We start from the raw sequence: 21,860 nt of genomic DNA, 5'->3' as shown, positions 1-21,860 counted from the left end.
GGGCCGCCGTGCCAGCCTGCGAAGCTTTTTCCGCTAGGGCCGCGGCTCTGGCCACAGCTCCCACGCCCGAAGAGCCAGGAGGGAAAGCCGTGCCTCCTTGGAAAGCTCTTTGGCATCCGCTCGCGTGGCCCCACAGCCCGTGGGGCTGCGGGCTTTCCGGCGGCCGTCAGCCTCGGCGCCACCGGCACACACCTGGCGCCGCCGCGCCAGCCTGCGACGCTTTTTCCGGTAGGGCCGCGGCTCTGGCCACAGCTCCCACGCCCGAAGAGCCAGGAGGGAAAGCTCTGCCTCGTTGGAAAGCTCTTTGGCAGCCGCTCGCGTGGCCCCACATCCCGTGGGGCTGCGGGCTTTGCGGCGGCCGTCAGCCTCGGCGCCACCGGCACCCAGCTGGCGGCGCCGCGCCAGCCTGCGAAGCATTTTCCGGTAGGGCCGCGGCTCTGGCCACAGCTCCCACGCCAGAAGACCAAGCAGGGAAAGCCGTGCCTCGTTGGAAATCTCTTTGGCAGACGCTCGCGTGGCCCCACAGCCCGTGGGGCTGCGGGCTTTCCGGCGGCCCTCAGCCTCGGCGCAACCGGCGCCCAGGTGGCGACGCCGCGCCAGCCTGCCAAGCATTTTCCGGTAGGGCCGCGGCTCTGGCGACAGCTGCCACGCCCGAAGAGCCAGGAGGGAAAGCCGTGCCTCCTTGGAAATCTCTTTGGCAGCCGCTCGCGTGGCCCCACAGCCCGTGGGGCTGCGGACTTTGCGGCGGTCGTCAGCCTCGGCGCCACCGGCGCCCACATGGCGCCGCCGCGCCAGCCTGCGAAGCATTTTCCGGTAGGGCCGCGGCTCTGGCCACAGCTCCCACGCCCGAAGAGCCAGGAGGAAAAGCCGTGCCTAGTTGGAAAGCTCTTTGGCAGCCGCTCGCGTGGCCCCACAGCCCGTGGGGCTGCGGGCTTTCTGGCGTCCGTCAGCCTCGGTGCCACCGGCGCCCACCTGGCGCCGCCGCGCCAGCCTGCGAAGCATTTTCCGGTAGGGCCGCGGCTCTGGCCACAGCTCCCACGCCCGAAGAGCCAGCAGGGAAAGCCGTGCCTCATTGGAAAGCTCTTTGGCAGCCGCTCGCGTGGTCCCACAGCCCGTGGGGCTGCGGGCTTTGCGGCGGCCGTCAGCCTCGGCGCCACCGGCGCCCACGTGGCACTGCCGCGCCAGCCTGCGAAGCTTTTTCCGGTAGGGCCGCGGCTCTGGCCACAGCTCCCACGCCTGAAGAGCCAGGAGGGAAAGCCGTGCCTCGTTGGAAATCTCTTTGGCAGCCGCTCACGTGGCCCCACAGCCTGTGGGGCTGCGGGCTTTGCGGCGGCCGTCAGCCTCGGCGCCACCGGCGCCCATGTGGCGCCGCCGCGCCAGCCTGCGAAGCATTTTCCGGTAGGGCCGCGGCTCTGGCCACAGCTCCCACACCCGAAGAGCCAGGAGGGAAAGCCGTGCCTAGTTGGAAAGCTATTTGGCAGCCGCTCGCGTGGCCCCACAGCCCGTGGGGCTGCGGGCTTTCCGGCGGCCCTCAGCCTCGGCGCCACCGGCACCCACGTGGCGTCGCCGCGCCAGCATGCGAAGCAATATCCGGTAGGGCTGCGGCTCTGGCCACAGCTCCCACGCCCGAAGAGCCAGGAGGGAAAGCCGTGCCTCGTTGGAAAGCTCTTTGGCAGCCGCTCGCGTGGCTTCACAGCCCGTGGGGTTGCGGGCTTTCCGGCGGCCGTCAGCCTCGGCGCCACCGGCGCCCACCTGGCGCCGCCGCGCCAGCCTGCGAAGCATTTTCCGGTAGGGCCGCGGCTGTGGCCACAGCTCCCACGCCTGAAGAGCCAGCAGGGAAAGCCGTGCCTCGTTGGAAAGCTCTTTGGCAGCCGCTCGCGTGGCCCCACAGCCCGTGGGGCTGCGGGCTTTCCGGCGGCCATCAGCCTCGGCGCCACCGGCGTCCACCTGGCGCCGCCGCGCCAGCCTGTGAAGCATTTTCCGGTAGGGCCGCGGCTCTGGCCACAGCTCCCACGCCCAAAGAGCCATGATGGAAAGCTGTGCCTCCTTGGAAAGCTCTTTGGCAGTCGCTCGCGTGGCCCCACAGCCCGTGGGGCTGCGGGCTTTGCGGCGGCAGTCAGCCTCGGTGCCACCGGCGCCCACCTGGCGCCGACGCGCCAGCCTGCGAAGCATTTTCCGGTAGGGCCGCGGCTCTGGCCACAGCTCCCACGCCCGAAGAGCCAGCAGGGAAAGCCGTGCCTCGTTGGAAAGCTCTTTGGCAGCCGCTCGCGTGGCCCCACAGCCCGTGGGGCTGCGGGCTTTGCGGCGGCCCTCAGCCTCGGCGCCACCGGCACCGACCTGGCGCCGACGCGCCAGCCTGCGAAGCATTTTCCTGTAGGGCCGCGGCTCTGGCGACAGCTCCCACGCACGAAGAGCCAGGAGGGAAAGCCGTGCCTCGTTGGAAAGCTCTTTGGCAGCCGCTCGCGTGGCCCCACAGCCCGTGGGGCTGCGGGCTTTGCGGCGGCTTTCAGCCTCGGCGCCACCGGCGCCCACGTGGCGCCGCCGCGCCAGCCTGCGAAGCTTTTTCCCGTAGGGCCGCGGCTCTGGCCACAGCTCCCACGCCTGAAGAGCCAGGAGGGAAAGCCGTGCCTCGTTGGAAAGCTCTTTGGCAGCCGCTCGCGTGGCCCCACAGCCTGTGGGGCTGCGGGCTTTGCGGCGGCCGTCAGCCTCGGCGTCACCGGCGCCCATGTGGCGCCGCCGCGCCAGCCTGCGAAGCATTTTCCGGTAGGGCCGCGGCTCTGGCCACAGCTCCCACACCCGAAGAGCCAGGAGGGAAAGCCGTGCCTAGTTGGAAAGCTCTTTGGCAGCCGCTCGCGTGGCCCCACAGCCCGTGGGGCTGCGGGCTTTCCGGCGGCCGTCAGCCTCGGCGCCACCGGCACCCACCTGGCGTCGCCGCGCCAGCATGCGAAGCAATATCCGGTAGGGCTGCGGCTCTGGCCACAGCTCCCACGCCCGAAGAGCCAGGAGGGAAAGCCGTGCCTCGTTGGAAAGCTCTTTGGCAGCCGCTCGCGTGGCTTCACAGCCCGTGGGGTTGCGGGCTTTCCGGCAGCCGTCAGCCTCAGCGCCACCGGCACCCACCTGGCGCCGCCGCGCCAGCCTGCGAAGCATTTTGCGGTAGGGCCGTGGCTCTGGCCACAGCTCCCACGCCCGAAGAGCCAGGAGGGAAAGCTCTGCCTCGTTGGAAAGCTCTTTGGCAGCCGCTCGCGTGGCCCCACAGCCCGTGGGGCTGCGGGCTTTGCGGCGGCCGTCAGCCTCGGCGCCACCGGCACCCAGCTGGCGGCGCCGCGCCAGCCTGCGAAGCATTTTCCGGTAGGGCCGCGGCTCTGGCCACAGCTCCCACGCCAGAAGACCAAGCAGGGAAAGCCGTGCCTCGTTGGAAATCTCTTTGGCAGCCGCTCGCGTGGCCCCACAGCCCGTGGGGCTGCGGGCTTTCCGGCGGCCCTCAGCCTCGGCGCAACCGGCGCCCAGGTGGCGACGCCGCGCCAGCCTGCCAAGCATTTTCCGGTAGGGCCGCGGCTCTGGCCACAGCTCCCACGCCCGAAGAGCCAGGAGGGAAAGCCGTGCCTCGTTGGAAAGCTCTTTGGCAGCCGCTCGCGTGGCCCCACAGCCCGTGGGGCTGCGGACTTTGCGGCGGCCGTCAGCCTCGGCGCCACCGGCGCCCACATGGCGCCGCCGCGCCAGCCTGCGAAGCATTTTCCGGTAGGGCCGCGGCTCTGGCCACAGCTCCCACGCCCGAAGAGCCAGGAGGAAAAGCCGTGCCTCGTTGGAAAGCTCTTTGGCAGCCGCTCGCGTGGCCCCACAGCCCGTGGGGCTGCGGGCTTTCTGGCGTCCGTCAGCCTCGGTGCCACCGGCGCCCACCTGGCGCCGCCGCGCCAGCCTGTGAAGCATTTTCCGGTAGGGCCGCGGCTCTGGCCACAGCTCCCACGCCCGAAGAGCCAGCAGGGAAAGCCGTGCCTCATTGGAAAGCTCTTTGGCAGCCGCTCGCGTGGTCCCACAGCCCGTGGGGCTGCGGGCTTTCCGGCGGCCGTCAGCCTCGGCGCCACCGGCGCCCACGTGGCACTGCCGCGCCAGCCTGCGAAGCTTTTTCCGGTAGGGCCGCGGCTCTGGCCACAGCTCCCACGCCTGAAGAGCCAGGAGGGAAAGCCGTGCCTCGTTGGAAATCTCTTTGGCAGCCGCTCGCGTGGCCCCACAGCCTGTGGGGCTGCGGGCTTTGCGGCGGCCGTCAGCCTCGGCGCCACCGGTGCCCATGTGGCGCCGCCGCGCCAGCCTGCGAAGCATTTTCCGGTAGGGCCGCGGCTCTGGCCACAGCTCCCACACCCGAAGAGCCAGGAGGGAAAGCCGTGCCTCGTTGGAAAGCTCTTTGGCAGCCGCTCGCGTGGCCCCACAGACCGTGGGGCTGCGGGCTTTCCGGCGGCCGTCAGCCTCGGCGCCACCGGCACCCACCTGGCGTCGCCGCGCCAGCATGCGAAGCAATATCCGGTAGGGCTGCGGCTCTGGCCACAGCTCCCACGCCCGAAGAGCCAGGAGGAAAAGCCGTGCCTCGTTGGAAAGCTCTTTGGCAGCCGCTCGCGTGGCTTCACAGCCCGTGGGGTTGCGGGCTTTCCGGCGGCCGTCAGCCTCGGCGCCACCGGCGCCCACGTGGCGCCGCCGCGCCAGCCTGCGAAGCATTTTCCGGTAGGGCCGCGGCTGTGGCCACAGCTCCCACGCCCGAAGAGCCAGCAGGGAAAGCCGTGCCTCGTTGGAAAGCTCTTTGGCAGCCGCTCGCGTGGCCCCACAGCCCGTGGGGCTGCGGGCTTTCCGGCGGCCATCAGCCTCGGCGCCACCGGCGTCCACCTGGCGCCGCCGCGCCAGCCTGTGAAGCTTTTTCCGGTAGGGCCGCGCCTCTGGCCACAGCTCCCACGCCCAAAGAGCCATGATGGAAAGCTGTGCCTCCTTGGAAAGCTCTTTGGCAGTCGCTCGCGTGGCCCCACAGCCCGTGGGGCTGCGGGCTTTCCGGCGGCAGTCAGCCTCGGTGCCACCGGCGCCCACCTGGCGCCGACGCGCCAGCCTGCGAAGCATTTTCCGGTAGGGCCGCGGCTCTGGCCACAGCTCCCACGCCCGAAGAGCCAGCAGGGAAAGCCGTGCCTCGTTGGAAAGCTCTTTGGCATCCGCTCGCGTGGCCCCACAGCCCGTGGGGCTGCGGGCTTTGCGGCGGCCCTCAGCCTCGGCGCCACCGGCACCGACCTGGCGCCGACGCGCCAGCCTGCGAAGCATTTTCCTGTAGGGCCGCGGCTCTGGCGACAGCTCCCACGCACGAAGAGCCAGGAGGGAAAGCCGTGCCTCGTTGGAAAGCTCTTTGGCAGCCGCTCGCGTGGCCCCACAGCCCGTGGGGCTGCGGGCTTTGCGGCGGCCGTCAGCCTCGGCGCAACCGGCGCCCACGTGGCGCCGCCACGTCAGCCTGTGAAGCATTTTCCGGTAGGGCCGCGGCTCTGGCCACAGCTCCCACGCCCGAAGAGCCAGGAGGGAAAGCCGTGCCTCGTTGGAAAGCTCTTTGGCAGCCGCTCGCGTGGCCCCACAGCCCGTGGGGCTGCGGGCTTTGCGGCGGCTTTCAGCCTCGGCGCCACCGGCGCCCACGTGGCGCCGCCGCGCCAGGCTGCGAAGCTTTTTCCGGTAGGGCCGCGGCTCTGGCCACAGCTCCCACGCCCGAAGAGCCAGGAGGGAAAGCCGTGCCTCCTTGGAAAGCTCTTTGGCATCCGCTCGCGTGGCCCCACAGCCCGTGGGGCTGCGGGCTTTCCAGCGGCCGTCAGCCTCGGCGCCACCGGCACACACCTGGCGCCGCCGCGCCAGCCTGCGACGCTTTTTCCGGTAGGGCCGCGGCTCTGGCCACAGCTCCCACGCCCGAAGAGCCAGCAGGGAAAGCCGTGCCTCGTTGGAAATCTCTTTGGCAGCCGCTCGCGTGGCCCCACAGCCCGTGGAGCTGCGGGCTTTCCGGCGGCCCTCAGCCTCGGCGCAACCGGCGCCCAGGTGGCGACGCCGCGCCAGCCTGCGAAGCATTTTCCGGTAGGGCCGCGGCTCTGGCCACAGCTCCCACGCCCGAAGAACCAGGAGGGAAAGCCGTGCCTCCTTGGAAATCTCTTTGGCAGCCGCTCGCGTGGCCCCACAGCCCGTGGGGCTGCGGGCTTTGCGGCGGCCGTCAGCCTCGGCGCCACCGGCGCCCACGTGGCGCCGCCGCGGCAGCCTGTGAAGCATTTTGCGGTAGGGCGACGGCTCTGGCTACAGCTCCCACGCCCGAAGAGCCAGGAGGGAAAGCCGTGCCTCGTTGGAAAGCTCTTTGGCAGCCGCTCGCGTGGCCCCACAGCCCGTGGGGCTGCGGGCTTTGCGGCGGCTTTCAGCCTCGGCGCCACCGGCGCCCACGTGACGCCGACGCGCCAGCCTGCGAAGCTTTTTCCGGTAGGGCCGCGGCTCTGGCCACAGCTCCCACGCCCGAAGAGCCAGGAGGGAAAGCCGTGCCTCGTTGGAAAGCTCTTTGGCAGCCGCTCGCGTGGCCCCACAGCCCGTGGGGCTGCGGGCTTTGCGGCGGCCGTCAGCCTCGGCCCCACCGGCACACACCTGGCGCCGCTGCGCCAGCCTGCGAAGCATTTTCCGGTAGGGCCGCGTCTCTGGCCACAGCTCCCACGCCCGAAGAGCCAGGAGGGAAAGCTGTGCCTCCTTGGAAAGCTCTTTGGCAGCCGCTCGCGTGGCCCCTCAGCCCGTGGGGCTGCGGGCTTTCCGGCGGCCCTCAGCCTCGGCGCCACCGGCACCCACCTGGCGCCGACGCGCCAGCCTGCGAAGCATTTTCCGGTAGGGCCGCGGCTCTGGCCAGAGCTCCCACGGCCGAAGAGCCAGGAGGGAAAGCCGTGCCTCGTTGGAAAGCTCTTTGGCAGCCGCTCGCGTGGCCCCATAGCCCGTGGGGCTGCGGGCTTTCCGGCGGCCCTCAGCCTCGGCGCAACCGGCGCCCACTTGGCGCTGCCGCTGCAGCCTGTGAAGCATTCTGCGGTAGGGCGACGGCTCTGGCTACAGCTCCCACGCCCGAAGAGCCAGGAGGGAAAGCCGTGCCTCCTTGGAAAGCTCTTTGGCAGCCGCTCGCGTGGCCCCACAGCCCGTGGGGCTGCGGGCTTTGCGGCGGCCCTCAGCCTCGGCACCATCGGCGCCCACGTGGCGCCGCCGCGCCAGCCTGCGAAGCTTTTTCCGGTAGGGCCGCGGCTCTGGCGACAGCTCCCATGCCCGAAGAGCCAGGAGGGAAAGCTGTGCCTCCTTGGAAAGCTCTTTGGCAGCCGCTCGCGTGGCCCCACAGCCCGTGGGGCTGCGGGCTTTCCGGCGGCAGTCAGCCTCGGTGCCACCGGCGCCCACCTGGCGCCGACGCGCCAGCCTGCGAAGCATTTTCCGGTAGGGCCGCGGCTCTGGCCACAGCTCCCACGCCCGAAGAGCCAGCAGGGAAAGCCGTGCCTCGTTGGAAAGCTCTTTGGCAGCCGCTCGCGTGGCCCCACAGCCCGTGGGGCTGCGGGCTTTGCGGCGGCCCTCAGCCTCGACTCCGGCGGCACCGACCTGGCGCCGACGCGCCAGCCTGCGAAGCATTTTCCTGTAGGGCCGCGGCTCTGGCGACAGCTCCCACGCCCGAAGAGCCAGGAGGGAAAGCCGTGCCTCGTTGGAAAGCTCTTTGGCAGCCGCTCGCGTGGCCCCACAGCCCGTGGGGCTGCGGGCTTTGCGGCGGCCGTCAGCCTCGGCGCAACCGGCGCCCACGTGGCGCCGCCACGTCAGCCTGTGAAGCATTTTCCGGTAGGGCCGCGGCTCTGGCCACAGCTCCCACGCCCGAAGAGCCAGGAGGGAAAGCCGTGCCTCGTTGGAAAGCTCTTTGGCAGCCGCTCGCGTGGCCCCACAGCCCGTGGGGCTGCGGGCTTTGCGGCGGCTTTCAGCCTCGGCGCCACCGGCGCCCACGTGGCGCCGCCGCGCCAGGCTGCGAAGCTTTTTCCGGTAGGGCCGCGGCTCTGGCCACAGCTCCCACGCCCGAAGAGCCAGGAGGGAAAGCCGTGCCTCCTTGGAAAGCTCTTTGGCATCCGCTCGCGTGGCCCCACAGCCCGTGGGGCTGCGGGCTTTCCAGCGGCCGTCAGCCTCGGCGCCACCGGCACACACCTGGCGCCGCCGCGCCAGCCTGCGACGCTTTTTCCGGTAGGGCCGCGGCTCTGGCCACAGCTCCCACGCCCGAAGAGCCAGCAGGGAAAGCCGTGCCTCGTTGGAAATCTCTTTGGCAGCCGCTCGCGTGGCCCCACAGCCCGTGGAGCTGCGGGCTTTCCGGCGGCCCTCAGCCTCGGCGCAACCGGCGCCCAGGTGGCGACGCCGCGCCAGCCTGCGAAGCATTTTCCGGTAGGGCCGCGGCTCTGGCCACAGCTCCCACGCCCGAAGAACCAGGAGGGAAAGCCGTGCCTCCTTGGAAATCTCTTTGGCAGCCGCTCGCGTGGCCCCACAGCCCGTGGGGCTGCGGGCTTTGCGGCGGCCGTCAGCCTCGGCGCCACCGGCGCCCACGTGGCGCCGCCGCGGCAGCCTGTGAAGCATTTTGCGGTAGGGCGACGGCTCTGGCTACAGCTCCCACGCCCGAAGAGCCAGGAGGGAAAGCCGTGCCTCGTTGGAAAGCTCTTTGGCAGCCGCTCGCGTGGCCCCACAGCCCGTGGGGCTGCGGGCTTTGCGGCGGCTTTCAGCCTCGGCGCCACCGGCGCCCACGTGACGCCGACGCGCCAGCCTGCGAAGCTTTTTCCGGTAGGGCCGCGGCTCTGGCCACAGCTCCCACGCCCGAAGAGCCAGGAGGGAAAGCCGTGCCTCGTTGGAAAGCTCTTTGGCAGCCGCTCGCGTGGCCCCACAGCCCGTGGGGCTGCGGGCTTTGCGGCGGCCGTCAGCCTCGGCCCCACCGGCACACACCTGGCGCCGCTGCGCCAGCCTGCGAAGCATTTTCCGGTAGGGCCGCGTCTCTGGCCACAGCTCCCACGCCCGAAGAGCCAGGAGGGAAAGCTGTGCCTCCTTGGAAAGCTCTTTGGCAGCCGCTCGCGTGGCCCCTCAGCCCGTGGGGCTGCGGGCTTTCCGGCGGCCCTCAGCCTCGGCGCCACCGGCACCCACCTGGCGCCGACGCGCCAGCCTGCGAAGCATTTTCCGGTAGGGCCGCGGCTCTGGCCAGAGCTCCCACGGCCGAAGAGCCAGGAGGGAAAGCCGTGCCTCGTTGGAAAGCTCTTTGGCAGCCGCTCGCGTGGCCCCATAGCCCGTGGGGCTGCGGGCTTTCCGGCGGCCCTCAGCCTCGGCGCAACCGGCGCCCACTTGGCGCTGCCGCTGCAGCCTGTGAAGCATTCTGCGGTAGGGCGACGGCTCTGGCTACAGCTCCCACGCCCGAAGAGCCAGGAGGGAAAGCCGTGCCTCCTTGGAAAGCTCTTTGGCAGCCGCTCGCGTGGCCCCACAGCCCGTGGGGCTGCGGGCTTTGCGGCGGCCCTCAGCCTCGGCACCACCGGCACCCACGTGGCGCCGCCGCGCCAGCCTGCGAAGCATTTTCCGGTAGGGCCGCGGCTCTGGCCACAGCTCCCATGGCCGAAGAGCCAGGAGGGAAAGCTGTTCCTCGTTGGAAAGCTCTTTGGCAGCCGCTCGCGTGGCCCCACAGCCCGTGGGGCTGCGGGCTTTGCAGCGGCCGTCAGCCTCGGCACCATCGGCGCCCACGTGGCGCCGCCGCGCCAGCCTGCGAAGCATTTTCCGGTAGGGCCGCGGCTCTGGCCACAGCTCCCACGCCCGAAGAGCCAGCAGGGAAAGCCGTGCCTCGTTCAAAGTTCTTTGGCAGCCCCTCGCGTGGCCCCACAGCCCGTGGGGCTGCGGGCTTTGCGGCGGCCCTCAGCCTCAGCGCCACCGGCGCCCACGTGGCACCGCCGCGCCAGCCTGTGAAGCATTTTCCGGTAGGGCCGCGGCTCTGGCCACAGCTCCCACGCCCGAAGAGCCAGCAGGGAAAGCCGTGCCTCGTTGGAAATCTCTTTGGCAGCCGCTCGCGTGGCCCCACAGCCTGTGGGGCTGCGGGCTTTGCGGCGGCCGTCAGTCTCGGCGCCACCGGCGCCCATGTGGCGCCGCTGCGCCAGCCTGCGAAGCATTTTGCGGTAGGGCCGCGGCTCTGGCCACAGCTCCCACGCCCGAAGAGCCAGGAGGGAAAGCCGTGCCTCGTTGCAAAGCTCTTTGGCAGCCGCTCGCGTGGCCCCACAGCCCGTGGGGCTGCGAGCTTTCTGGCGGCCGTCAGCCTCAGCGCCACCGGCGCACACCTGGCGCCGCCGCGCCAGCCTGCGAAGCATTTTCCGGTAGGGCCGCGGCTCTGGCCACAGCTCCCACGCCCGAAGAGCCAGGAGGGAAAGCCGTGCCTCGTTGGAAAGCTCTTTGGCAGCCGCTCGCGTGGCCCCACAGCCCGTGGGGCTGCGGGCTTTGCGGCGGCTTTCAGCCTCGGCGCCACCGGCGCCCACGTGGCGCCGCCGCGCCAGCCTGCGAAGCTTTTTCCGGTAGGGCCGCGGCTCTGGCCACAGCTCCCACGCCCGAAGAGCCAGGATGGAAAGCCGTGCCTCGTTGGAAAGCTCTTTGGCATCCGCTCGCGTGGCCCCACAGCCCGTGGGGCTGCGGGCTTTCCGGCGGCCGTCAGCCTCGGCGCCACCGGCACACACCTGGCGCCGCCGCGCCAGCCTGCGAAGCTTTTTCCGGTAGGGCCGCGGCTCTGGCCACAGCTCCCACGCCCGCAGAGCCAGGAGGGAAAGCTGTGCCTCCTTGGAAAGATCTTTGGCAGCCGCTCGCGTGGCCCCACAGCCCGTGGGGCTGCGGGCTTTCCGGCGGCCGTCAGCCTCGGCGCCACTGGCACCCACCTGGCGCCGCCGCGCCAGCCTGCGAAGCATTTTCCGGTAGGGCCGCGGCTCTGGCGACATCTCCCACGCCCGAAGAGCCAGCAGGGCAAGCCGTGCCTCGTTGGAAATCTCTTTGGCAGCCGCTCGCGTGGCCCCACAGCCCGTGGGGCTGCGGGCTTTCCGGCGGCCCTCAGCCTCGGCGCAACCGGCGCCCACGTGGCGCCGCCGCGCCAGCCTGCGAAGCATTTTCCAGTAGGGCCGCGGCTCTGGCCACAGCTCCCACGCCCGAAGAGCCAGGAGGGAAAGCTGTGCCTCGTTGGAAAGCTCTTTGGCAGCCGCTCGCGTGGCCCCACAGCCTGTGGGGCTGCGGGCTTTGCGGCGGCCGTCAGCCTCGGCGCCACCGGCGCCCATGTGGCGCCGCTGCGCCAGCCTGCGAAGCATTTTCCGGTAGGGCCGCGGCTCTGGCGACAGCTCCCACGCCCGAAGAGCCAGGAGGGAAAGCCGTGCCTCCTTGGAAATCTCTATGGCAGCCGCTCGCGTGGCCCCACAGCCCGTGGGGCTGCGGTCTTTCCGGCGGCCGTCAGCCTCGGCGCCACCGGCACCCACGTGGCGCCGCCGCGCCAGCCTGCGAAGCATTTTCCGGTAGGGCCGCGGCTCTGGCCACAGCTCCCATGGCCGAAGAGCCAGGAGGGAAAGCTGTGCCTCCTTGGAAAGCTCTTTGGCAGCCGCTCGCGTGGCCCCACAGCCCGTGGGGCTGCGGGCTTTGCAGCGGCCGTCAGCCTCGGCACCATCGGCGCCCACGTGGCGCCGCCGCGCCAGCCTGCGAAGCTTTTTCCGGTAGGGCCGCGGCTCTGGCGACAGCTCCCACGCCCGAAGAGCCAGGAGGGAAAGCTGTGCCTCCTTGGAAAGCTCTTTGGCAGCCGCTCGCGTGGCCCCACAGCCCGTGGGGCTGCGGGCTTTGCGGCGGCCGTCAGCCTCGGCGCCACCGGCACCCACGTGGCGCCGCCGCGCCAGCCTGCGAAGCATTTTCCGGTAGGGCCGCGGCTCTGGCCACAGCTCCCACGCCCGAAGAGCCAGCAGGGAAAGCCGTGCCTCGTTGAAAGCTCTTTGGCAGCCCCTCGCGTGGCCCCACAGCCCGTGGGGCTGCGGGCTTTGCGGCGGCCCTCAGCCTCAGCGCAACCGGCGCCCACGTGGCGCCGCCGCGCCAGCCTGCGAAGCATTTTCCAGTAGGGCCGTGTCTCTGGCCACAGCTCCCAGGCCCGAAGAGCCAGGAGGGAAAGCTGTGCCTCGTTGGAAAGCTCTTTGGCAGCCGCTCGCGTGGCCCCACAGCCTGTGGGGCTGCGGGCTTTGCGGCGGCCGTCAGTCTCGGCGCCACCGGCGCCCATGTGGCGCCGCTGCGCCAGCCTGCGAAGCATTTTCCGGTAGGGCCGCGGCTCTGGCCACAGCTCCCACGCCCGAAGAGCCAGGAGGGAAAGCCGTGCCTCGTTGGAAAGCTCTTTGGCAGCCGCTCGCGTGGCCCCACAGCCTGTGGGGCTGCGAGCTTTCTGGCGACCGTCAGCCTCAGCGCCACCGGCGCACACCTGGCGCCGCCGCGCCAGCCTGCGAAGCATTTTCCGGTAGGGCCGCGTCTCTGGCCACAGCTCCCACGCCCGAAGAGCCAGGAGGGAAAGCCGTGCCTCCTTGGAAAGCTCTTTGGCAGCCGCTCGCGTGGCCCCACAGCCCGTGGGGCTGCGGGCTTTGCGGCGGCTTTCAGCCTCGGCGCCACCGGCGCCCACGTGGCGCCGCCGCGCCAGCCTGTGAAGCTTTTTCCGGTAGGGCCGCGGCTCTGGCCACAGCTCCCACGCCCGAAGAGCCAGGAGGGAAAGCCGTGCCTCGTTGGAAAGCTCTTTGGCATCCGCTCGCGTGGCCCCACAGCCCGTGGGGCTGCGGGCTTTGCGGCGGCCGTCAGCCTCGGCGCCACCGGCACACACCTGGCGCCGCCGCGCCAGCCTGCGAAGCTTTTTCCGGTAGGGCCGCGGCTCTGGCCACAGCTCCCACGCCCGCAGAGCCAGGAGGGAAAGCTGTGCCTCCTTGGAAAGATCTTTGGCAGCCGCTCGCGTGGCCCCACAGCCCGTGGGGCTGCGGGCTTTCCGGCGGCCGTCAGCCTCGGCGCCACTGGCACCCACCTCGCGCCGCCGCGCCAGCCTGCGAAGCATTTTCCGGTAGGGCCGCGGCTCTGGCGACATCTCCCACGCCCGAAGAGCCAGCAGGGAAAGCCGTGCCTCGTTGGAAATCTCTTTGGCAGCCGCTCGCGTGGCCCCACAGCCCGTGGGGCTGCGGGCTTTCCGGCGGCCCTCAGCCTCGGCGCAACCGGCGCCCACGTGGCGCCGCCGCGCCAGCCTGCGAAGCATTTTCCAGTAGGGCCGCGGCTCTGGCCACAGCTCCCACGCCCGAAGAGCCAGGAGGGAAAGCTGTGCCTCGTTGCAAAGCTCTTTGGCAGCCGCTCGCGTGGCCCCACAGCCTGTGGGGCTGCGGGCTTTGCGGCGGCCGTCAGCCTCGGCGCCACCGGCGCCCATGTGGCGCCGCCGCGCCAGCCTGCGAAGCATTTTCCGGTAGGGCCGCGGCTCTGGCGACAGCTCCCACGCCCGAAGAGCCAGGAGGGAAAGCCATGCCTCCTTGGAAATCTCTATGGCAGCCGCTCGCGTGGCCCCACAGCCCGTGGGGCTGCGGTCTTTCCGGCGGCCGTCAGCCTCGGCGCCACCGGCACCCACCTGGCGTCGCCGCGCCAGCCTGCGAAGCAATATCCGGTAGGGCCGCGGCTCTGGCCACAGCTCCCACGCCCGAAGAGCCAGGAGGGAAAGCCGTGCCTCGTTGGAAAGCTCTTTGGCAGCCGCTCGCGTGGCCCCACAGCCCGTGGGGCTGCGGTCTTTCCGGCGGCCGTCAGCCTCGGCGCCACCGGCACCCACCTGGCGTCGCCGCGCCAGCCTGCGAAGCAATATCCGGTAGGGCCACGGCTCTGGCGACATCTCCCACGCCCGAAGAGCCAGGAGGGAAAGCCGTGCCTCGTTGGAAAGCTCTTTGGCAGCCGCTCGCGTGGCCCCACAGCCCGTGGGGCTGCGGGCTTTGCGGCGGCCGTCAGCCTCGGCGCCACCGGCACCCACCTGGCGCCGACGCGCCAGCCTGCGAAGCATTTTCCGGTAGGGCCGCGGCTCTGGCCACAGCTCCCACGCCCGAAGAGCCAGGAGGGAAAGCCGTGCCTCGTTGGAAAGCTCTTTGGCAGCCGCTCGCGTGGCCCCACAGCCCGTGGGGCTGCGGGCTTTGCGGCGTCCGTCAGCCTCGGCGCCACCGGCGGCCACGTGGTGCCGCCGCGCCAACCTGTGAAGCATTTTCCGGTAGGGCGACGGCTCTGGCCACAGCTCCCACGCCCGAAGAGCCAGGAGGAAAAGCCGTGCCTCGTTGGAAAGCTCTTTGGCAGCCGCTCGTGTGGCCCCACAGCCCGTGGGGCTGCGGGCTTTCCGGCGGCCGTCAGCCTCGGCGCCACCGGCACCCACCTGGCGCCGCCGCGCCAGCCTGCGAAGCATTTTCCGGTAGGGCCGCGGCTCTGGCGACATCTCCCACGCCCGAAGAGCCAGGAGGGAAAGCTGTGCCTCCTTGGAAAGCTCTTTGGCAGCCGCTCGCGTGGCCCCACAGCCCGTGGGGCTGCGGGCTTTGCAGCGGCCGTCAGCCTCGGCACCACCGGCGCCCACGTGGCGCCGCCGCGCCAGCCTGCGAAGCTTTTTCCGGTAGGGCCGCGTCTCTGGCGACAGCTCCCACGCCCGAAGAGCCAGGAGGGAAAGCTGTGCCTCGTTGGAAAGCTCTTTGGCAGCCGCTCGCGTGGCCCCACAGCCCGTGGGGCTGCGGGCTTTCCGGCGGCCGTCAGCCTCGGCGCCACCGGCACCCACCTGGCGCCGCCGCGCCAGCCTGTGAAGCATTTTCCGGTAGGGCCGCGGCTCTGGCCACAGCTCCCACGCCCGAAGAGCCAGCAGGGAAAGCCGTGCCTCATTGGAAATCTCTTTGGCAGCCGCTCGTGTGGCCCCACAGCCCGTGGGGCTGCGGGCTTTCTGGCGGCCCTCAGCCTCAGCGCCACCGGCGCACACCTGGCGCCGCCGCGCCAGCCTGCGAAGCATTTTTCGGTAGGGCCGCGACTCTGGCCACAGCTCCCACGCCCGAAGAGCCAGGAGGGAAAGCCGTGCCTCGTTGGAAAGCTCTTTGGCAGCCGCTCGCGTGGCCCCACAGCCCGTGGGGCTGCGGGCTTTGCGGCGGCCATCAGCCTCGGCGCCACCGGCGCCCACGTGGCTCCGCCGCACCAGCGTGCGAAGCTTTTTCCGGTAGGGCCGCGGCTCTGGCCACAGCTCCCACGCCCGAAGAGCCAGGAGGGAAAGCCGTGCCTCGTTGGAAAGCTCTTTGGCAGCCGCTCGCGTGGCCCCACAGCCCGTGGGGCTGCGGGCTTTCCGGCGTCCGTCAGCCTCGGCGCCACCGGCACCCACCTGGCGCCGACGCGCCACCCTGCGAAGCATTTTGCGGTAGGGCCGCGGCTCTGGCCACAGCTCCCACACCCGAAGAGCCAGCAGGGAAAGCTGTGCCTCGTTGGAAAGCTCTTTGGCAGCCGCTCGCGTGGCCCCACAGCCCGTGGGGCTGCGGGCTTTGCGGCGGCCCTCAGCCTCGGCGCCACCGGCGCCCACGTGGTGCCGCCGCGCCAGCCTGCGAAGCCTTTTCCGGTAGGGCCGCAGCTCTGGCCACAGCTCCCACGCCCGAAGAGCCAGGAGGGAAAGCCGTGCCTCGTTGGAAAGCTCTTTGGCAGCCGCTCTCGTGGCCCCACAGCCCATGGGGCTGCGGGCTTTCTGGCGTCCGTCAGCCTCGGTGCCACCGGCGCCCACGTGGTGCCGCCGCGCCAGCCTGCGAAGCATTTTCCAGTAGGGCCGCGGCTCTGGCCACAGCTCCCACGCCCGAAGATCCAGCAGGGAAAGCTGTGCCTCGTTGGAAAGCTCTTTGGCAGCCGCTCGCGTGGCCCCACAGCCCGTGGGGCTGCGGGCTTTGCGGCGGCCGTCAGCCTCGGCGCCACCGGCGCCCACGTGGTGCCGCCGCGCCAGCCTGCGAAGCATTTTCCAGTAGGGCCGCGTCTCTGGCAACAGCTCCCACGCCCGAAGAGCCAGGAGGAAAAGCCGTGCCTCGTTGGAAAGCTCTTTGGCAGCCGCTCGCGTGGCCCCACAGCCCGTGGGGCTGCGGGCTTTGCGGCGGCCGTCAGCCTCGGCGCCACCGGCGCCCACGTGGCGCTGCCGCGCCAGCCTGCGAAGCTTTTTCCGGTAGGGCTGCGGCTCTGGCCACAGCTCCCACGCCTGAAGAGCCAGGAGGGAAAGCCGTGCCTCGTTGGAAAGCTCTTTGGCAGCCGCTGGCGTAGCCCCTCAGCCTGTGGGGCTGCGGGCTTTGCGGCGGCCGTCAGCCTCGGCTCCACCGGCGCCCATGTGGCGCCGCCGCGCCAGCCTGCGAAGCATTTTCCGGTAGGGCCGCGGCTCTGGCCACAGCTCCCACGCCCGAAGAGCCAGGAGGGAAAGCCGTGCCTCGTTGGAAAGCTCTTTGGCAGCGACTCGCGTGGCCCCACAGCCCGTGGGGCTGCGGGCTTTCCGGCGGCCATCAGCCTCGGCGCCACCGGCACCCACCTGGCGTCGCCGCGCCAGCCTGCGAAGCAATATCCGGTAGGGCCACGGCTCTGGCCACAGCTCCCATGCCCGAAGAGCCAGGAGGCAAAGCCGTGCCTCGTTGGAAAGCTCTTTGGCAGCCGCTCGCGTGGCCCCACAGCCCGTGGGGCTGCGGGCTTTGCGGCGGCCGTCAGCCTCGGCGCCACCGGCGCCCACGTGGCTCCGCCGCGCCAGCCTGCGAAGCTTTTTCCGGTAGGGCCGCGGCTCTGGCCACAGCTCCCACGCCCGAAGAGCCAGGAGGGAAAGCCGGGCCTCGTTGGAAAGCTCTTTGGCAGCCGCTCGCGTGGCCCCACAGCCCGTGGGGCTGCGGGCTTTGCGGCGGCCGTCAGCCTCGGCGCCACCGGCACCCACCTGGCACCGACGCGCCACCCTGCGAAGCATTTTGCGGTAGGGCGACGGCTCTGGCCACAGCTCCCACGCCCGAAGAGCCAGGAGGGAAAGCTGTGCCTCGTTGGAAAGCTCTTTGGCAGCCGCTCGCGTGGCCCCACAGCCCGTGGGGCTGCGGGCTTTGCGGCGGCCGTCAGCCTCGGCGCCACCGGCGCCCACGTGGTGCCGCCGGGCCAGGCTGCGAAGCCTTTTCCGGTAGGGCCGCAGCTCTGGCCACAGCTCCCACGCCCGAAGAGCCAGGAGGGAAAGCCGTGCCTCGTTGGAAAGCTCTTTGGCAGCCGCTCGCGTGGCCCCACAGCCCGTGGGGCTGCGGGCTTTGCGGCGGCCGTCAGCCTCGGCGCCACCGGCACCCACCTGGCGCCGACGCGCCACCCTGCGAAGCATTTTGCGGTAGGGCCGCGGCTCTGGCGACAGCTCCCACGCCCGAAGAGCCAGTAGGGAAAGCTGTGCCTCATTGGAAAGCTCTTTGGCAGCCGCTCTCGTGGCCCCACAGCCCGTGGGGCTGCGGGATTTCCGGCGGCTGTCAGCCTCGGCGCAAGCCGCGCCCACCTGGCGCCGCCGCGCCAGCCTGCGAAGCATTTTCCAGTAGGGCCGCGGCTCTGGCCACAGCTCCCACGCCCGAAGAGCCAGCAGGGAAAGCTGTGCCTCGTTGGAAAGCTCTTTGGCAGCCGCTCGCGTGGCCCCACAGCCCGTGGGGCTGCGGGCTTTGCGGCGGCCGTCAGCCTCGGCGCCACCGGCGCCCACGTGGTGCCGCCGCGCCAGCCTGCGAAGTCTTTTCCGGTAGGGCCGCAGCTCTGGCCACAGCTCCCACGCCCGAAGAGCCAGGAGGGAAAGCTGTGCCTCGTTGGAAAGCTCTTTGGCAGCCGCTCGCGTGGCCCCACAGCCCGTGGGGCTGCGGGCTTTCTGGCGGCCGTCACCCTCGGCACCACCGGCGCCCACCTGGCGCCGCCGCGCCAGCCTGTGAAGCATTTTGCGGTAGGGCCGCGGCTCTGGCCACAGCTCCCACGCCCGAAGAGCCAGTAGGGAAAGCCGTGCCTCATTGGAAAGCTCTTTGGCAGCCGCTCGCGTGGCCCTACAGCCCGTGGGGCTGCGGGCTTTCTGGCGGCCGTCACCCTCGGCACCACCGGCGCCCACCTGGCGCCGCCGCGCCAGCCTGTGAAGCATTTTGCGGTAGGGCCGCGGCTCTGGCCACAGCTCCCACGCCCGAAGAGCCAGTAGGGAAAGCCGTGCCTCATTGGAAAGCTCTTTGGCAGCCGCTCGCGTGGCCCTACAGCCCGTGGGGCTGCGGGCTTTCTGGCGGCCGTCACCCTGGGCACCACCGGCGCCCACCTGGCGCCGCCGCGCCAGCCTGTGAAGCATTTTGTGGTAGGGCCGCGGCTCTGGCCACAGCTCCCACGCCTGAAGAGCCAGCAGGGAAAGCTGTGCCTCGTTGGAAAGCTCTTTGGCAGCCGCTCGCGTGGCCCCACAGCCCGTGGGGCTGCGGGCTTTGCGGCGGCCGTCAGCCTCGGCGCCACCGGCGCCCACGTGGTGCCGCCGCGCCAGCCTGCGAAGCATTTTCCGGTAGGGCCGCAGCTCTGGCGACAGCTCCCACGCCCGAAGAGCCAGGAGGGAAAGCCGTGCCTCGTTGGAAAGCTCTTTGGCAGCCGCTCGCGTAGCCCCACAGCCCATGGGGCTGCGGGCTTTCTGGCGTCCGTCAGCCTCGGTGCCACCGGTGCCCACGTGGCGCCGCCACGCCAGCCTGCGAAGCATTTTCCGGTAGGGCTGCGGCTCTGGCCACAGCTCCCACGCCCGAAGAGCTAGGAGGAAAAGCCGTGCCTCGTTGGAAAGCTCTTTGGCAGACGCTCGCGTGGCCCCACAGCCCGTGGGGCTGCGGGCTTTCCGGCGGCCGTCAGCCTCGGCGCCACCGGCACCCACCTGGCGTCGCCGCGCCAGCCTGCGAAGCAATATCCGGTAGGGCCACGGCTCTGGCCACAGCTCCCACGCCCGAAGAGCCAGGAGGGAAAGCCGTGCCTCGTTGGAAAGCTCTTTGGCAGCCGCTCGCGTGGCCCCACAGCCCGTGGGGCTGCGGGCTTTGCGGCGGCCGTCAGCCTCGGCGCCACCGGCACCCACCTGGCGCCGCCGCGCCAGCCTGCGAAGCATTTTCCGGTAGGGCCGCGGCTCTGGCCACAGCTCCCACGCCCGAAGAGCCAGGAGGGAAAGCCGTGCCTCGTTGGAAAGCTCTTTGGCAGCCGCTCGCGTGGCCCCACAGCCCGTGGAGCTGCGGGCTTTGCGGCGGCCGTCAGCCTCGGCGCCACCGGCGCCCACGTGGCGCAGCCGCGCCAGCCTGTGAAGCATTTTGCGGTAGGGCGACGGCTCTGGCCACAGCTCCCACGCCCGAAGAGCCAGGAGGGAAAGCCGTGCCTCGTTGGAAAGCTCTTTGGCAGCCGCTAGCGTGGCCCCACAGCCCGTGGGGCTGCGGGCTTTGCGGCGGCCGTCAGCCTCGGCGCCACCGGCGCCCACCTGGCGCCGCCGCGCCAGCCTGTGAAGCATTTTGCGGTAGGGCCGCGGCTCTGGCCACAGCTCCCACGCCCGAAGAGCCAGTAGGGAAAGCCGTGCCTCATTGGAAAGCTCTTTGGCAGCCGCTCGCGTAGCCCCACAGCCCGTGGGGCTGCGGGCTTTCTGGCGGCCGTCACCCTCGGCACCACCAGCGCCCACCTGGCGCCGCCGCGCCAGCCTGTGAAGCATTTTGCGGTAGGGCCGCGGCTCTGGCCACAGCTCCCACGCCCGAAGAGCCAGTAGGGAAAGCCGTGCCTCATTGGAAAGCTCTTTGGCAGCCGCTCGCGTGGCCCTACAGCCCGTGGGGCTGCGGGCTTTCTGGCGGCCGTCACCCTGGGCACCACCGGCGCCCACCTGGCGCCGCCGCGCCAGCCTGTGAAGCATTTTGTGGTAGGGCCGCGGCTCTGGCCACAGCTCCCACGCCTGAAGAGCCAGCAGGGAAAGCTGTGCCTCGTTGGAAAGCTCTTTGGCAGCCGCTCGCGTGGCCCCACAGCCCGTGGGGCTGCGGGCTTTGCGGCGGCCGTCAGCCTCGGCGCCACCGGCGCCCACGTGGTGCCGCCGCGCCAGCCTGCGAAGCATTTTCCGGTAGGGCCGCAGCTCTGGCGACAGCTCCCACGCCCGAAGAGCCAGGAGGGAAAGCCGTGCCTCGTTGGAAAGCTCTTTGGCAGCCGCTCGCGTAGCCCCACAGCCCATGGGGCTGCGGGCTTTCTGGCGTCCGTCAGCCTCGGTGCCACCGGTGCCCACGTGGCGCCGCCACGCCAGCCTGCGAAGCATTTTCCGGTAGGGCTGCGGCTCTGGCCACAGCTCCCACGCCCGAAGAGCTAGGAGGAAAAGCCGTGCCTCGTTGGAAAGCTCTTTGGCAGACGCTCGCGTGGCCCCACAGCCCGTGGGGCTGCGGGCTTTCCGGCGGCCGTCAGCCTCGGCGCCACCGGCACCCACCTGGCGTCGCCGCGCCAGCCTGCGAAGCAATATCCGGTAGGGCCACGGCTCTGGCCACAGCTCCCACGCCCGAAGAGCCAGGAGGGAAAGCCGTGCCTCGTTGGAAAGCTCTTTGGCAGCCGCTCGCGTGGCCCCACAGCCCTTGGGGCTGCGGGCTTTGCGGCGGCCGTCAGCCTCGGCGCCACCGGCACCCACCTGGCGCCGCCGCGCCAGCCTGCGAAGCATTTTCCGGTAGGGCCGCGGCTCTGGCCACAGCTCCCACGCCCGAAGAGCCAGGAGGGAAAGCCGTGCCTCGTTGGAAAGCTCTTTGGCAGCCGCTCGCGTGGCCCCACAGCCCGTGGGGCTGCGGGCTTTGCGGCGGCCGTCAGCCTCGGCGCCACCGGCGCCCACGTGGCGCAGCCGCGCCAGCCTGTGAAGCATTTTGCGGTAGGGCGACGGCTCTGGCCACAGCTCCCACGCCCGAAGAGCCAGGAGGGAAAGCCGTGCCTCGTTGGAAAGCTCTTTGGCAGCCGCTAGCGTGGCCCCACAGCCCGTGGGGCTGCGGGCTTTGCGGCGGCCGTCAGCCTCGGCGCCACCGGCACCCACCTGGCGCCGCCGCGCCAGCCTGCGAAGCATTTTCCGGTAGGGCCGCGGCTCTGGCCACAGCTCCCACGCCCGAAGAGCCAGCAGGGAAAGCCGTGCCTCGTTGGAAATCTCTTTGGCAGCCGCTCGCGTGGCCCCACAGCCCGTGGGGCTGCGGGCTTTGCGGCGGCAGTCACCGTCGGCACCACCGGCGCCCATCTGGCGCCGCCGCGCCAGCCTGCGAAGCATTTTCCGGTAGGGCCGCGGCTCTGGCGACAGCTGCCACGCCCGAAGAGCCAGGAGGGAAAGCCGTGCCTCGTTGGAAAGCTCTTTGGCAGCCGCTCGCGTGGCCCCACTGCCCATGGGGCTGCGGGCTTTCCGGCGGCCGTCAGCCTCGGCGCCACCGGCGCCCACGTGGTGCCGCCGCGGCAGCCTGTGAAGCATTTTGCGGTAGGGCGACGGCTCTGGCTACAGCTCCCACGCCCGAAGAGCCAGGAGGGAAAGCCGTGCCTCCTTGGAAAGCTCTTTGGCAGCCGCTCGCGTGGCCCCACAGCCCGTGGGGCTGCGGGCTTTGCGGCGGCCGTCAGCCTCGGCGCCACCGGCGCCCACGTGGCGCCGCCGCGCCAGCCTGCGAAGCATTTTCTGGTAGGGCCGCGGCTCTGGCCACAGCTCCCACACCCGAAGAGCCAGGAGGGAAAGCCGTGCCTCATTGGAAAGGTCTTTGGCAGCCGCTCGCGTGGCCCCACAGCCCGTGGGGCTGCGGGCTTTCCGGCGGCCGTCAGCCTCGGCGCCACCGGCGCCCACCTGGTGCCACCGCGCCAGCCTGCGA

This window comes from Larus michahellis, unplaced genomic scaffold (assembly GCF_964199755.1).
Source record: "Larus michahellis unplaced genomic scaffold, bLarMic1.1 SCAFFOLD_52, whole genome shotgun sequence".
In the NCBI taxonomy this organism is placed as follows: domain Eukaryota; kingdom Metazoa; phylum Chordata; class Aves; order Charadriiformes; family Laridae; genus Larus; species Larus michahellis.
The sequence above is the reverse complement of the archived record's forward strand: the minus strand, read 5'-3'. Positions refer to the sequence as shown.